The following is an 18,244-nucleotide window of genomic DNA, read 5'->3' as shown; positions in this document are numbered from 1 at the left end:
GGAAGAGTTTCTTACCCGTTGCTTGCTTGCTTTTGTGCTCGAATGCCTTCACCTTAGCCTTCAATCAAGCTCTACATAGATTGGTTCTTAACCATGAAAATAGACAAGAGGAAAGAGAGGTGAAGAGAGCCAGAGTATACATACAAAAGCAATGGAGACTTGAGCACATAGAGAGATAGGGTTGAAATCTTCTTCTTCTTCTTTCTTCTTCTTCCACACAAAAGAACTAAGTCTATAACATGATAAAAGACTAATATGAAAGTACCATAGCATATGTACATGTGGTTACTAAGTGTGAACCCGCTAAGGAAAAAAAGGTTGGCACAATGAATGTGCCATGGACTACGTGGGTGTAGTCTAGGTGTAGAATCACTAGTGTATCCTCATGTTGGTCACATAATATGCTATGAGTAATATCCTACCACATCACCACCAAGACACGTAGTGGATGTCAACTCATGTAGAGCTCAACACCTCAACATTAAGGATTTTATCTTTATATGTTATCACAGTGTGGTAGCATGCTATGTTTAAAACATAACATATGTCTCGATGCCATGGAAAGTAGGTGGACAATTTGCTAATGGCATCATTATACAATTGGGTGGTAGCATGATATGTTTAAAACATAACATATGTCTCGATGCCATGGAAAGCGGGTGGATGATTTGCTAACGGCATTTTCATATAGTTGGATGGGACTTGGTTAGCTAGGTGGAGCCCAAGTTTAGAATAAAGACAAAAAAATGAGACCTCTTTATGAGCTATAGTCCTAGAATCGATAAGCATTGTTGTAGGGGGCCAGTGTGAGACTATACCCTATGTGTAGAGGGGTTGATGCTTAGCTCCCCCTTATTTCTCACTCTCATTAAACCAAGTGTGGTGCTTATTACTTCAATCTTGGACGATTCGTGAAATGCATTCATTTTAAGTTTCATGTTAGATTATTACTAAAGACCATAGTTGAGCCGTAATTGTGTCTTTAGAAACATGTAGGTCGTGAATCTCATGGGATGGAACGAGTGATTTGCATACAAGGTAGACCTAGGGAACACCTAGTCATCTAAGTTTGCACGCTAAAAGCTAGCATTCATGGTGATGACTAGGTTTGGTCCCTAAACGACTAGTGAACTACCCTCCTAACTTAATTGGGTTGGGTATGCTTCACATCTCTATAGAGATTCTTCTCCATATGCAACTATGCCTTGCTAGACATATTTATAAGCTACTTCAACAAGAGGACATGCTTCCATCAATGAAAAAAGTCCCTTCATCAACCTTTCTTCAATCTCCAACATGCATTGCCTCAAGTCCCAAGGACTACACTATTACTATCTCTTTGACATTGGTTGGGTTATCTCTCCTAAAGAGCCTCCTTAAGCCTTCTTGATCTTACTATACCATCCCTTTCATAGAGGCTAAAAATCCATTTATACTAATTTGTATATGAAAGGAAATAAAATAAGACAAGTAAAAGTGAAAAAAAAATGCACACACAAACACGGCATAGCATCTAAGGGTCATCAAGTTAGGAATGCCTAGTGGCCTCAATCTTTCAGCTCCATTCCTAACCCCCTAACTCCCTATTTTTCTACATAAACTCAAGGTTCATCAAGGGCAACACACACCTAGGGAGCTTCTTCTTGAATCATTTCTATTTCGTACTTTCTCAAATTTTCCACCACCATTAAAACAATATTGGCACCATGATAGCTAGCAAGGTAATCATAAATAACACAAATTAGTAGTTCCAATCAACATTAAGAAACATTATTTAACTAAATAATTTTTATATTGTCAAAACCAATAATATTATGAATAGAAATATAATCATGGAAACGATGTGGCTAAAGGCATTATCTATAATATTAGCATGTCCTAGTTGATACAAAATCATAGGATGAAAACTTTGAATAAACAAAGCCCACTTAATATGCCCATCATAAATTAATGACTAAGATAAAATGTACTTTATTGCTTGCTCATTGGTTTTTATTAAAACTTTGGAGCCTATAAGATAGTGTTTCTAAACATCTAGAGCATGGATAATGGCTAAAATCTTTGTCATATGTGCTTTTTGGAAGGTTTTAGTTTGCAGCTCTTGTAGGAAATCAAATGGTCTTTCTACATAAGTACAACACCTATTCTTGATCCATATGCATTTGTGAAAACCAAAAAGAAAGGCTAGTTAAAATCGGATAATTGTAAGATAGAAAACTATTTTAAAGAATCAAAAGATTTTGGTTAACTAATCTCCAATAGAAAATAATAGCTTGATGTACTAAAAGTATTAGAGGCAAAGCAATCAAACAAAAATTAAGGACAAACTTCATATAAAAACTAGCTAATCTAAGAAAAGAATGAACTTCATCCATGTTTTTAGGCACATGCCATTCATTAATAGTATGCACTTTCTTTAGGCCTATATTGATGCCTTATGTGGAAACAATATGAGTGAGATGTTTAATTTAATATTGAAAGAATAAAATTTTAGTAGGCTGCACACATGTGATTAGCTTTTAGCAAATTGAAATTTACTTTGAAATGTTCTTTATGTTTTCTTTTTTATTTATGAAAAACCAATTTTTTTGAAAAAGAAAATGAGGAAAATCTAATAATCACTAAAATTTCTATTCATAAGCCTAGCAAAAGTGGCATGTGTATTTGTTAAATCAAAAGACATAACAAAAAATTCGTAGTGACCAAATTGTGTACAAAAGGCAATTCTAACCATATCAATAATGTCTATTCTAATTTGATAGAATCCTGACTTTAAATCAATTTTACTAAAAGTTGAAGCTCCATTTAATTTATTTAGTAGATCATCAACATGGGGTATAGGATACCAATTTTTGATAGTGACTTTGTTAAGTGCATGATAGTCAATGTGGATGTGGTATGTTTTGTTTTTCTTCTCGACAAGAAGTACATGCGATCCAAAGGGTGAAAAACTAGGAAGAATGATGCCTTTATCTAAGAGTTCAATGACTTACCATTGAATTTCCTTTTGGTGAAGTGGGCTATGCTTATAAGGCACCTTAAGTTGAGGAGAAACTCCAAGAAACAGTTCTATCTTATGGTGTGTTTCTTCTCTAGATGGTTGCAACTACTGAGGTAAATAGTCATCAATGAAACAATTCTTATCGATAGCCAAAAGTGTTTTTGTGATGGCATAAGAAGTACAATCTCAATATTCTCAACCTTTGTCATAGAAATCATGCATTCTTTGCTTTGCTTTCTAAGACCATGCCTAGCTTGGGTATGTGAAAGCAAGGGAAATAACTCTAAGTCTAAATCACCATACAAGTAATGTGCTCTCTTGAAACATAAAATAATATTTAATAATCAATATTAGGATTATACTAATGAAAAAAGGGATACCAATATGATATCAGAAAACTGTAAAGGAGCCACAAGAAAATTATGTTTTTATTTATAAAAACCCATAGTTATTTCTAGACCTTTTAACTTCACAACTTTTGTTATGTCTTATTCCTTGGAAAAAAGATTTTACTCTATACCATAATGGAGTGGTTTTCAAATGCAATCTTCTAATCAATTTCTCAAAAATGAAATCATGCTACCTATAGTCATCATGTAAAATAACTATGTCTGAATCTTTCATAGTTGTTTGCATATTTAATAAAGCAATTGACTGGTGACATTGTTGGTGGTACTATTGTTGTTGTTGTTGTTTAACATTCTAACCTAATGGTTTACTTGTAGATGGTTAGGATGACCGCAATGATAATATGTCGGCTTAAACTTCTTATGTTGAACATTGAGATTTATACTTTGAAATTTTACTTTGGATACTCTCATTTGTTGGTCCATAGTGTCTCTAGATGTAAAATGGTGTGAACAAGAAGGTGAGATAGCATTTGAAAAGGAAGGAGTGAATGGCTTTTGCGAATTTTGATTGTTGTTGTAAAAACAATTTTGAGCAAATTGTTGAGTGGAGGGATGTGTGCAATATCTTGGAATTCTTTTTTAGCATCATACGTATGAAAAATGATAGTTTGTAAAGAGGAAGTCTTAAGAGAATGAAGCTTAGCTTGTATACTTGGTCTGTCTTTATATTGTCTTTGAAGCATTTCTTTTGGTACTTCCTCTAGCATATGCAACACTAGAAGTCATTGCTAAAACCACTCACTATAGGTAACTACACTATCACCCTCCTGGTATGAAATATTTTTCTAGTTCCTTTAGTTGTTGAGATGAAATTAAGGAGGTAAGAAATAATCTTTGAAATTCTTTTGAATTACATCCCATGTGATAGGATAATTGGTAGTTTGGTGGAGTACGTTTCACCATAGGGACACCTTGTTAGATAGATAAGAGGTGCTTCCATATTGTCCATGTTAACTTCATCCACATTTAGAGGTCCTCACATGTAATAATAAATTCGAGGCACAAGAAATAACTCTTAATAAGTCCCATAGCATAGGAATATCCTTTAAGAGGACTCATGAAGCAAAATCCTCATTGTGTAAGCATGGTTCTGGATGTTGGTTTTTAGTGCCTCTTTTCTATGTGGAAACCAAAGCTTGAATGAGATTTCATGTGTATTGAGAATGGAAATTCCTAGTCCCATGTAGGAATAGTGCTTAAAGGGTAGTGTAATGGCCTCCCGGGGAGTTTACCTTATAGAACATGTAAGATACCATGTGACTTCAAAGGAAAATGTATTTTATTTAGTAAACTTTAAAGGATTATATTTATAAAATAGGTTTCTAAATTATAATTTGAAAAAAACTCATAATTTTAGTAAAATAAAAGAGGTCATTTTATGGCATTATAACATGTCAAAAAGGGGTACTTTTTAATACCCTTTGAATGCACATTATATAGATTATTTTTTATAGGTGCATCCCCTGACAATGGCCTTAATGGGAACAGGGGTTTTTATAATGCTCCCCTCCCCCTTGTATTTACAAAATATGATTGATAAGCCATAAAATAAGCTTATTTAAGCTTAATAAGTCATAATAAGCTTTTTAAGCTTATTAGCTTTAGACTAGATTCCCCAATTGATAGTGACTATAGCATGATTGTAGCCTAATGGAAAATGCAGAGGGCCTATGCCTACTTTGATGACATCAAGAGTAGATAATTAACAGTCTTTACTAATAGGGAATGACAAAAGTGGTTTTGGGATGCTATGGTAGCAACACTCTAGAAATCTCAATTCTCTCTCTCTCTCTCTCTCTCTCTCTCTCTCTCTCTCTCTCTCTCTCTCTCTCTCTCTCTCTCTCTCTCTCAAAACCACCTTAGGAGAAAACCACTTGTAGGTGGTTTTGAAGAAAAATGTGTTTAGGAGAGAAGAAGAGCTTGAGACAGAGACCTTTGAAAAAGATCTATCTTGCCTTGGAAATGGAAAATTTGATATCTCCCCTGCCCAAGGCAAAAAACCACTACATAAAACCTTTATCTTGTAGACTCTTAAAGGATGCTTGATGGTGAAGATGAAGGAGACCTTGATGATGGATGGAAAGGCCAATCACTTTGCTCTAATACCAATGTTGCAAGTTAGAGAAGCAGTAAGTGTTGGTTACTTTTCAAATAGAGGGTTCTCCTTTCTCTTTCCCCAAGCTTTAATGTTTCTGGCCAAGATCTCTTTCTATCTCTAGCTCCTCTTGAAGAAATAATACTTGATCTTGCTTCTTGACTTCATTGCCTTCCAATAGACAACCAATATGAAGCAAGCAAGCTCAGTCTTGGAGTCAAGAATAGACCTGAAAAATGTAGTGTATTTTTTGGTATGATTTCTACACGTTCATCAATTAGGATAGAAGGCTCTTGCATGGTGATTGCTCTAGTCATTAGCAAGTTGATTCACTGAGAAATCATCAAGATTGGTGCCCTTTTCCTCTTCTTCCACTCTATTGAATCCTAATAGTGGAGTCCATGGCAACCATGAAAGCTTGAGTTGAAGCTTCATTTTTTCTCAAATTTCTTGAAGACTCTTCATCATTTTAGCCATGGGATTCATCGTTGCAAAGATTTGTTAAATAAATTGAAGGCATTGAGCAAGATTGCTCAATATTCAATGTCAAGAGATCCCATAGGGTCAAGATTTGGGGCAAATAGGCCCAAGGCTTCAATCTCGAGTTATTGAGGCTTCAAAACCACTCTTAAGTATTCAGGGAGCAAGGATTAAAGGTTGTTTTGCCAACATTGAGTAATTGGAAGCTATTTTAAACATTGGGCAGCATCCAAGTCTTCATTATCAATTCTTGGTCTCTCCATTCATCCTTTTGTTGAGCTTCATCCGTTTGTTGGAGAGATTAGAGAATTGAAAATTTTCCATCAAATTTCAGCCCTTCATTGGTTGAACCAGCGTACTCAATTATTATATTGCCCTCTTGATTCAAATAGTAAATTAGAACCTTTGCTTGATCTTTTAGCATTGCATTCAATGCTATTTTTCTTGAGAATCAATTGATTGGTTGGATTCTTACTTCATGAGTAAATGAATAAAATCATGGTAAATGGTACGTCAAGCAGTGATCAGTACATGGTAAGACCCTCTCCCTATTCATTTTGTGGATTCCAATTTCATTCAATTGCAATAATAGAATGAGATAAATTATTCCTTCAAGCTATGCACATCATGATAATTGATTAGAATAGCATGCCTCTGCCATGTTGGAACTCCCACTAAGGAAAAATGTGGATGATGAGGGAGATAGTGGGACAATAGAGAGATGACCCTCCCTCACTATTAAAGATCCCAACAAAGGGGTGCAACTAGTTGACACAAGGGGAACTTTGTCCACCTTGCGATGATTCTAGAGCTCATGTAGGTAGCCTATCATACTATTTTATCCCTCACACAAGTAACATGAGTACTCAGCTCAAATGCACTAAAACAGGGCATTTCATGATTAGTTTACAGAGCTTCTAGCTTAACTACATGTCTATTTATCCTTTATAAGCAAGGGTACAAGTATTGATAGGGTAATAGGGCATTGGAGAATTTATTGGGATCAATTTTTAGTCATTCATAGATACAACAGTTTGCTCCAAGGTTCATATAGGTTGCTTAAGTAAAATAGTGCATTGGGGTTCATTTTGGGGTACTTTCAAGACCAAGTATTGGTGTTATAGGGCATTGATTACTTCCCATAGGTCATACATAGGTACCTTAGTGCCCAATAGGGTTTGCTTAGTCCACACAATAAACCTACATGGTCAAACATGACTAAATTTGGATCTACAAGTCTACCACAGGGTTAATCAGACAGGGATAACTTCTGGATAGTTTTAGATAGCCAACTTTGAGCTATTGTAACTTTTTATTTCCTTAAAAAAATTTACTATTAAGTTCTCTTTCGAAAAGGACAAAATAATCTTGAGTTTGGAAAAAAAAATTTGTCAATCAAATCTCTCTTGCAAAAGTTATAGGAGATTTAGTGTGTAGATACTGTAAGATCGCACTTTGAGATGGCAAGGAACAAGGGTAATGAGGATTTAAAGACTCCAGGGGATCCTAGAGCTAGAGACATACATAGGGATGATTGTGAATAGGATTCTTATGATGTGGACACTTATAGTATAGTGAAAAATACTTTATGTCAACATGAGACTCGACATTCAGATAGACATTATGAGTTACTGGATGCATTGAACAAGTTTGGAAATCAAACTTGGCCATCTATTGATAAGTTTGCTGATCAAATCTCAAGATGGATGGAATTCTATATGTGAGTGAAGGAAAAAGAGAAACAAGAGAAAGAGTAACATCGGTTCTCTATTGACAAACTTACCGCCCAAATTACCAAGTGGATAGAACATAAATGAAGGACAAGGAAAAGGAAAAGGAACCACAACTTATGTTTGATAAAGTACCAGGGTCATCAATCGATGCCAATCCTAATCCTTTGGGTATTCTAGGGAATATTCCCCATTCTACCTATGAGATTGGTGAGGCTTCACACAAAGGCAATGATCATTGGGTAATGCAAGTGGGCATGGTTATGCACGTGGAGGTAATTTCTTTGCCACAAAAGTCCTTATGCCAGGTGTTAGACCTTAGCACTCCTTTGCTAGGAATTACTCTAACAATGGTAGTTATGGTGGCACTAATAACGTGATTAACCTCATGGTGGTGGACATCCAAATCATGGTTACAGAGAGTTGAGAGATAAGATTATATTGTCTAAGTATAATGGTCAATCTTCTTTCCCATTAGACCTTGGGAAGTGGCTTTCTAAATTGGGGGATTATTTTGACATATTTCATAGAACTGATGATCAAAAGATCCACTTTGCTACTATACACCTAGAGGGTTTTGCCCACACTTGGTGGTGATATATGAAGAGGGAAACCCATTAGGTGGACACTTAGGGGTGCTTGTCCTTGTGGGTCAAAAAAATCCTCCTAAGATTCAATCTATGCTCGAGTATCCATCTATATTTCTTTTATACTTCCCATCAAACTTGGGAAGTTTTATTTGCTTGAGATGGATGGAGAGAGATGGGGCAAAGGAACTTGCAAAGAGAAAGACATGGTGGACTTCAAATCACGAACATGACCCTTGATCTCTCACTCACTCTCCTTTCTATACCTTCTAACTCTCTCCTTCTATATATCTCTCTCTACCTCTCTCTCTCCCTCTATATTTCTATTACTCCCATCCCTCTCTCTCTCTCTCTCTATGTATGTATGTATGTATGTATGTATGTATGTATGTATGTATGTATGTATGTATGTATGTATGTATGTATGTATGTATGTATGTATGTATGTACACACACACACACACACACACACACACACACACACACACACACACACACACACACACACACACACACACACACACACACACACACACACACACACACACACACACACACACACACACACACACATCACACTAATCCATCTATCTTCTATATACCTCACATAGGCACTTTCTCTATTCTCTCTCCCTCTCACTCTTGACTAGTGGTTAGAAAGTAAGATAATGAATAGCATAAACCTTAAATATTAAGGCTTTATATAGCCTTCATCACCTCCTCCACATTACACTCTTTATGAAGCCATGTTCATGCTTTAAGGCTATGGGTTTTGCCTCTTCTCCTACTAATCTAGTCATACTAATCCTAATCATGATGGCATTGCTTTTGTGAGAATGAAATGGAGATTATGTTGATGCTTAGTGGCAAGGATGAGAGAATAGCAACTTTAATAATCACTTACTTACCCTCGTATGATCAATCATTAAAATGAGAGAAGAAAGCACAATGATTAGAGTTAGATCAATCCATATCAACATAGTTGATCCTATTGACAAATGAAATTTTATGATAGGAGTAGAGATTATACTTTCTTGATGCAATGAAGCTCTAAAATGATGCTTAAAGCAAGTAAATAAGCAAATGATTTGAAACAAGAGCTAAGAATTGAAATATCTCATTTTTGAACAATTTGATAACCTTAACAAGTGGATTAAGATATATTAATAGGAAGAATTTATTGTATTAAAGTCAAATGGAGCTTGTAGGAGCAAGTTGCTTCATGTAGATCAATACAATTGGATGGGGCTTTGTAGATACCTTCATTGTATCCTTTGAATGCTATTTCTTGAGTTTGAATACCTCAATCATAAAGAATAGTCCAAAATAAAATATTCCCCCCAATCTTGACGCCTCTTGCAATCTTTGAGTGATGAGACCTTCAATACCAAGAAATTAAGCTTTCCTTTCTTAAAGATTCTTGAAGTTCCAAGAAAAGATCCATGGATGCCCTATTGGGTTTTAGCATTTCAAGAGATTAATAATGTCAAGAAGAAGAGTATTTGAAGTTAAATAGGTCTAGAAGGATACCAAGTTTGATGCTTGAAGTGGGAATAATGATTATGGAATGATTTCCTCCCAAAATTGGGGAGAAGAGGGGCTAAAACTTGACACAATTCATACTAAGTTACTAATGAGAAATACTTTATTAATCTCTCCAAAATCTATAAAATATGGTGTTCAATCCCTTATGAATATTGCTATATGCTCTAGTAGTGCTAAGGATGTAATGATTAAAAGATTGAATCTTGTAAACTCCATGAAAGCTTTGAGGGAAGAGCTTGAGAAGAGCTAAAAAGAATATAGTCTCAAAATAAAGACAAGTAAAGCATCTTCTAGGTCTACTTTGCCCATTTTCTCACCGAAATAATGCAACAAAGACCTCACATAGATCATGACATGCTAAAATTGTCAATCCTCCTTCACATTTGATCATATCTACTCTTAATAGCTCTATATTTATCCTATGTTGGATTTAGAAGATCCTCTAGCCACAAAATGTAAAACTAATGGAGTTGTACAACTCTATGTTTAGATTTTCTTGAATTAATATTGAGAATGAGATATGAAGATGAAAGAAATGGATCAAAGGCATAATTTTCATATCACTTGTAAGGAGATGAAATTGAAAAAAGAGAAAATATGAATCAAGGTGAGAGCAAGAAGAGTGGGATAGATAAGAAGAGGAGAGAGAATAGGGAAACAAGAGAGAGAAAGAGGGGGGAAGCCATGAAATCTTGGACTGAAGAGACTACTTAGTATATTCATGTGGTAAGATGAAAAAAGAGTCTCTTACATATTTTATAATTGCACCATAGTAGCACCAAAGTATTTATCAAATGTGCACTGAGCAATGCATTACAATTTTGATGTTTCTCAAAAGCTAGTGGACAATTATGGAGCCTATGTTTTTATATATGAAATGGAATGGTGCAAAGAATACAAGAGGATTTGTTACAAATTTTGACCTTGAAGATGGCCTTCCTTGGTCAAATAAAAACCCAAGACTACTTGTGAACTCCATAGTCTACGTATGGAAGGATGCTTGAGATGAAAAATCTTTTAATATCAGACTTATAGCACTAATGGTTAGGAATTTCCTTTGTAAAGGTAAGATTTATTTTCTAATGCATGTGCGCTATAAGGAAAAAAGTCATATCCAACATCTTTTTATGCCCAACAAACACAATTCTCTTTGCAATTATGGGTTAATGGCACATACAAAGTTGTTAATCAAATCAGACTTGGTGTTGATTGTAGGGTTCATAGCCTACATTAACTCTTTAAAATTTTAAAAATGTGTGGAAATATGAAAATACATTTGCATCTATTAGCAGTAGAAAAAAGAAAGTGTGTGGTCTTTAAAAGTAAGAGAAGTGATGAACCTAAAAGAAATTACATGTTATGACTCTTAAAAAGAATCTAATGAAATGTACAATAGTGCTCAAGCTACTCCATGACAAATCTATGGTTTGCTATCATCCATTGTGGAATATTGAGTTGTATACTTGTTTATCTTGTTATATAAAAAATATATTCCTTGAGCACTTCACATGTGCAAAATGATATGCCACTCGGTGTTATGAGAGGGGAGCGATGTTGTTGTGCATTTGCTTCCCTCAATTCTCTCACACACTATATTTCACTTTTCTCATTCTCTCCCCTTATTTCTTCCCCCACACATTGTATTTCACTTTCCTCAACTTCACGCACAGCAACTTCCCTTCCTCATTTCTCTCTCTCTCTCTCTTTAATTTTTATGTTTTTTCTTCTCTTTTTATTTTTCTCTCTTTCTCTTATCTCTCTCTCTCTCTCTCTCTCCCCATGCCATTTGGTTGTTACATGTTGGTCCTCTACTGGCCAATGATGCCCTATCGCCATAGTACCCACTAGTGAAGTGCTCCCATTGCTAGTTTCAGCCACCACCAATATCGCTAATGTTGCCATTGCCGCCAAAGCTACACTACTATGCTTCTTTTAGTCTCCATCAATGTTATGAGACATGCCTATTAGGAATAAACAAGGAGAGAGAGAGAGAGAGAGAGATAGAGATAGAGAGAGAGAGAGAGAGAGAGAGAGAGAGAGAGAGAGAGAGAGAGAGAGAGAGAGAGAGAGAGAGAGAGAGAGAGAGAGAGAGAGAGAGAGAGAGAGAGAGAGAGAGAGAGTGTGTGTGTGTGTGTGTGTGTACTCTCTACATTGACGCAGGTAGGCACAAATGACATGTTTTGCTACCATAGTGCCTGCAAACCCTTCATCATGCCGCTTCTCTCTCTCTCTCTCTCTCTCTGTGTATATATATATATATATATATATATCCTTACCTCAATCTATTTCTTCTCTCCTAAATTTTCTCTCTCTAATGTGTGTGTGTGTGTGTGTGTCATTCTTTCCACCCCCCTCTCTCTCAAAACTTTTTCCTCTCTCATTCACTCCCCCTTTTCTCACACACACACACACACACACACACACACACACACACACACACACACTCTCTCTCTCTCTCTCTCTCTCTCTCTCTCTCTCTCTCTCTCTCTCTCTCTCTCTCTCTCTCTCTCTCTCTCTCTCTCTCTCTCTCTCTCTCTCTCTCTCTCTCTCTCTCTCTCTCTCGGCTAGTTCCATAATGAGCACAAACCCCGCCCACCCTCAAAGATGAAGGGGCATGATGCCATGTGTCCAAAATTGATAGATTCCAATTTTGATAGGTTGTAGACAAATCTTGGTGGGCAACATCCCTCACCTAGGGTGCACCATCCATGGCCACATCATGTAAAGACAAAGGGGATTCTCTATTTTAAAAAAATTATTTCATTAACTGAGGTTTGAACTCTCACCAATAAAATAACTATTGTTGCTAAAGGATAACTCTCTATTTAAAAGAAATAGACCCTATAAAGGCTATTGGATATTTGATAACTTATTGGATAAATCCTACTGCATGATATAATAACTTTATGTGTGCATTTGTACATGGGTGCACTTGCATATGCAAGAGAGTAAAAAAGTACATCATCTTGAGAGATTAAGGTAGGGATGGGATTTGAACTTGCATGAGGGATTTTTCACAAATCTTAAAACCTTGTGCTAATCTTTTATTCAATGTACGTAAGGTCTCTTTAGAAACTAGGCCTCTCTAAAGTAGATATTCCTTTATGGTTTAAGATAGTTATCTACTTCACATTAAAAAGCATGCAAGGTATTAAACATATATTCTCAATTTCTTTCCATGTCTATATCCCTTTATCTTGGAAATGCATACAATCAATTGTAGAGTATAAATGAGATACCTTCTCTAGATTTCCTCAACCTAGTTATTTGATGCTCAATTTGTAAAAGGTAATAGTGGATGCCACATTTTTGTTCACACATTTTATATAACTTTACATGTCAATGATGGATTCATATGCATAAATTTAAGCCATCTGTTTGTTCATCCACACAACATTTAGTAGATCTTTTATGAATCTTGTTTAGGTAATGTAAATGAATTAAACTAACAAGTTTTTAAGTGTTAATAGATGCTTATAGAAAGGCCTTTTCTGGGGAATATCCAAGAAGAAAATAATCAAAATCAAACAACCTTTTATAGTATTCCAAAAAGTAAATTAATTGCACACTAGAATAACACATAATTGACTTAATAAGTTACATTATACTTTTGTATTCAACATTCTAAATGGTTATAGATTGACAAAAGAAAAAAGAGGAATTATCACCCCACAATGCACCATTTGATGCTAACGTTTCATTGATTTTAAAATTTTCAACATGCATCTAATTAGATCACTTGCAATATGACACATCTTTTTCTATTCCATGATAGTGAGATCATCTTGACTTAAGATATATACATAAGAAGTAATCACCTATCTATTCTAAGAGTCGATAAAGTGAAAGAGATTTTGTAGATAATAGAATCATATCAACAATCACTTCACTCAACAAACAATCCGTTGACTCTATTTTCATAATTCATTGAATCTAGAGGGGGTGCACCTATAAGAAACCATCTATATCAAGTGCACTCAAAAAGTATCAAAAGCCCCCTTAGTTATATGTTGTAATGTTATAACAGACCCTTTTTCTTAAGAAATAGGTTCTTTTCAAAATCCAATAAAAACTCCCCTTTTGTACGTGTAATCTTGTAAAATTATTCAAAATTTGTTAAATAAAATAACCCTTCCATTGATTGCACATGGTATACTTACATTTTTTAGGCAAAACCCCAATGATTGAATATTCATATTACATTTCTTTTTTCCTCTATCTTATGTGGCATTGACAAAACAAATAAATATTTTTCTACACATTGTCTTACTAATTCACAGAGCTCGTGTGTTGTTTTAAAGTAATATCATAGTCTTACTCCTTTTCACAACTCAAAAGTTATTTCAATTTATCATCCTCTCATCTTTTGATACTGCCTCTTTTTCTTCACCATTTGTAGAATAATGAATTTTCAACACATACACAATCATATTTTGTCTTTGAAGCAACGATAAAGTAGCACAAGCTTATTTTCTTAGGAGTTTTTAATTTGGATAGCAACATGAGGCTCCTTAGACACATGGGTGATCACAAAGATTCCAATATAATGCACCAAAACACATCTTAAAAGAAGATAACGTGATCCTAATCGAAATCATCATATTTATAAAGAATTCTCCCCTTTAAAAGAGAGTGATTAAGATGTGAAAGTTAGGGAGCAATAACACATCTTAAAAGAAGATAACTTGATCCTAATCAAAATCATCATATTTATAATAAATTCTCCCCTTTAAAAGACAATGATTAAGATGTGAAAGTTAGGGAGCAATAATTTTTAGAAGCTTCACCTTTAAAAAGACCAATAAAATGTAACTTGGAACATCTATTGTCATATTTGACAATACATTGTAGTAAATTATTGGTCAGAAAGAGAGTTGTTACAAATATAATTATCAAAATCCATGAAGTGGACAACTATATTTTCTAAGGGAAAATGAAAAAGGGGCCCTATGCTAAATATGCTTATAAAGTCCATGAAATTGACAACTTAGAATTGTGTTTGGGAAGGATGACGTGAACTCAAAGTTAAGGGCATGCTACCATAAACATTGTTAAGGTATGGGCCTTTTTTTTAATCTCACTAGTATTATAGTATATAAGTAAGATTATCTGGTTTATATAAGTATTATAAGTATTATAGTATATAAGTAAGATTATCTGGTTTATAAGCAATGATATCTTGTAAAAGGAAGGAATAAGCAAATATGCCCCTTATCAAGCTAAGGCCATGAAGGTTAATAGAGATTATTACTTAGAAATGTACTATTATGAATATTAATTTATTAACTTCTTTGATTGATTATTGATATATAGGTACTGAAAATGTGAGTGGATTTTTATATCTTATATGCATTTTATGTTTTGTTGATTCTTTGCACAATCATGACTTGTTGCATATGTAAACATGTAGCATTGATCATATTGTGCAAGGTGGACATTAGGAAAAATTAATGTGTTTTGTGATTTTGGAAAACATCTAGATTGAGAAATTAAAGAAGGCCTTGGAATTTATGAAGTGCTAGATGAGTTGAGAATAATTAGTTTTGGCAAAATAATGTACTTTACACATGAAATGCTCACCATTATGCATGAAATGCTAGACATATTATTGTACGCTTCTAAGGGTGGGTGCTTTTATTATTTTTGAGGCCAAGATATTATATAACTTTAGATATTGTCTAGATATTAGGGAGAGGAAGGCCATTCACAAATAGAGAGTAAAGCATGGATATAATATGTTATTTTGGGGACAAGAGCAAGAAAATTGTATAAAGACATACATTGGGGAGAGCCCTCCCAATGCATAGGGGGATGATTGCACTCAATTTGTGTTGTGCTCTTCTTTGTGTTGTTGCTTCTCTATTTTTTCTTGTGTTTTATTTGAATTTATATTAGTCTATGAATTTGTGATTCATGATGGGTTATTAATTTATTATTTTTTAAATTTATTATTAATTTATAGTTATATGAAGAGTGATTGGATTTTTATATTTGACATGGATTTTATGTTCTATTGATTCAATACACAACCATGACTAACAGCACATGTGAACTTGAAGCATCAATTGCACTATGTGAGGTCGACATTAGGAGGAGTAATGTGCTTTGGAGTATTGATGGATAGATATTTAGATTGGAAATTTGGAGAAAGTCTTGGAATTTATGAAGCATTGGATGGAGCACAAATAATTAGTTTTGGTAAATAATGTATTTGTATGCATGTAGCACTAGCCATTTTAACAATATATTTGTGCATATGAAGTGCTAGACATATTGTTGTATGCTTCTAAGATTAGGCATCATCATTTTTTAAAGCCTAATCTATTGTCTAATATGTTAAGAGAGGAAGCCCTTAACAAAAAAAAAAGTAAAGCATGGATGTAGTATGGTATTTTGGGTACGATTGTGTAAATGCATACATTGGAAGATCCCTCCCAATGCATGGGGGGATGATTACACCAAATTTGTATCATACTCTTCTTTATACATTTGTCTCTCTATTTTTTCTTATGTTCTATTTTAATTTATGTTAGCCTAATAATGTGTGGTTCATGATAGATTATTAACATCGCTTATATGGCAAAATTTTAATTGGTTATGAGGTAAATATTAAGATCTTGTGTATGGGACCTACTTTTATAAAGAAGTGAGCCAGTATAGAGAAAGAAGAGAGAGATGAATGATGTAGAAGAGACAAACAAGAGGAGTGTAGAGGAGAGAGAAATACTAGTTGAGAAGAGGAAAATACTGAAAGTAGAGATAGAAAGACAAGAAGTGAGATAGAAGACATAGAAGCTGAGAGAAACTTGAAGATGAAAGAGACTTTATATTAATTTTCTAAATGGTGAAAACTAAAGTCTCTTACACTTTATATAATAGCTAGTGTAGCTACTATTTTTCCACTTATTAATCCGAGTTTCTTACATTCTATCATCACCTAAATGTTTTTTCCCCAAAAACAAAATTGGAACTTATTATAGAGTATGGGATAGAGCAAAATAGAGTACTACTCTATTTCAACAATTACAATGGATGAATCAATGAGTATTCCAAGAATATGGAAGGAAAAAAGGAGGTATGATTAAGTATGTTAAATGTACAATAGTGGGGAAGGATAAAAATTTAACCCTTGATCATAATTCTATGGCCAAATGAAGGCTATAGACATGGAACATCATATTGTCTACTAATACCCTGTTGTAGTAAATATGCTATATTTTTTGGGAGAAAGCTTTGATTGAGGCATGCTACGTATCAAAACAAAACTCTTTGGGAATGCTTTTCCATGTAAGTCATGTTTTGTTGTCCATAAAATAGAATAAAATCCAGTTTAACACAAAGAGTTGTCTACATTGTAATTATGCTAGAACATGGTCATAGATGACTAGTCTTCATCTAAGATTTCTTCCTTGATATAAGGGAACTCCTCCATAATCAATGCTAGTCTCCAAGAATTTTTTCAAAGGCAATCCTCTCTATTTGTTCAAATCCTCTTATACCATACTTGGATAATGTATCCATGCCATATTGTCTTTGCGGAGAACCATATACCATCATCACATCTAAACACCTCAATACCAAGAAAGTACCTCAACTCACCCAAATCCTTTATCTCAAATTTTCACTTCAAGAGGCTCTTGACATCAACAATCCCGCTATCATTATCACTTATAATAACCAATCATCTATATAGATTACTATAACAACCAAACTTCCATCTACTTTTCTCACATTAAGTGAGTGAGATCACATATGTATACAATTACTCTAAAATTTATGTAAATCATTGCCATGTTGATATATTTACACTCATTTTTCTTCACCCTTGAGTAAGTCATAAGTGATTGGATAATTGACAACAAGGACATGGATTTTCTATTTTCTCGCCAATCCACTCATAAAAATATATAGCGTTATGAGCTCGTTGGGACCAATTAAAACCAGAACCATTGGGATATTATGGGTCACAACCCTAGGATTGACTCCTTTAAGTTCCTCCAAGGACCAAGTAAACACGTCGACATACTCTCGTCGGAGAGCAACAAGTTTAGCCTCCTCATCCTTGGTCAAGTCATCAGCAATGAACACAGGTTGAGGCTTCTCGCCTTCCCTTGCCAAGTTGACTTCCTTGACCTTGGCGGGTCTCTCAATTGGCTCACTGGTTTGCCCTTGTCTCTTTGCTCCTAGCAGAATCACCACTCTATCACCCTTCTTAAACTTTATGAAGCGTTTGGGGAGATCCTGCGGCTTCTTTTGCCTCTCTGCTTCTGAGTCCTTAGTTTGCTTCCTGGCCTCCTCCTTTAGCCATCTGCGCCTTAGGTGGACTGGCAAGTCCCCTTTGGTGCATCTGACCTTAGAGGGTTGGGGTATTTCAGGATCACTCTCCATATTGACTT

Source organism: Lygodium microphyllum, chromosome 27 (assembly GCF_053477565.2).
Source record: "Lygodium microphyllum isolate KBCC chromosome 27, Lygodium_microphyllum_v1.1.10, whole genome shotgun sequence".
Classification (NCBI taxonomy): domain Eukaryota; kingdom Viridiplantae; phylum Streptophyta; class Polypodiopsida; order Schizaeales; family Lygodiaceae; genus Lygodium; species Lygodium microphyllum.
The sequence above is the reverse complement of the archived record's forward strand: the minus strand, read 5'-3'. Positions refer to the sequence as shown.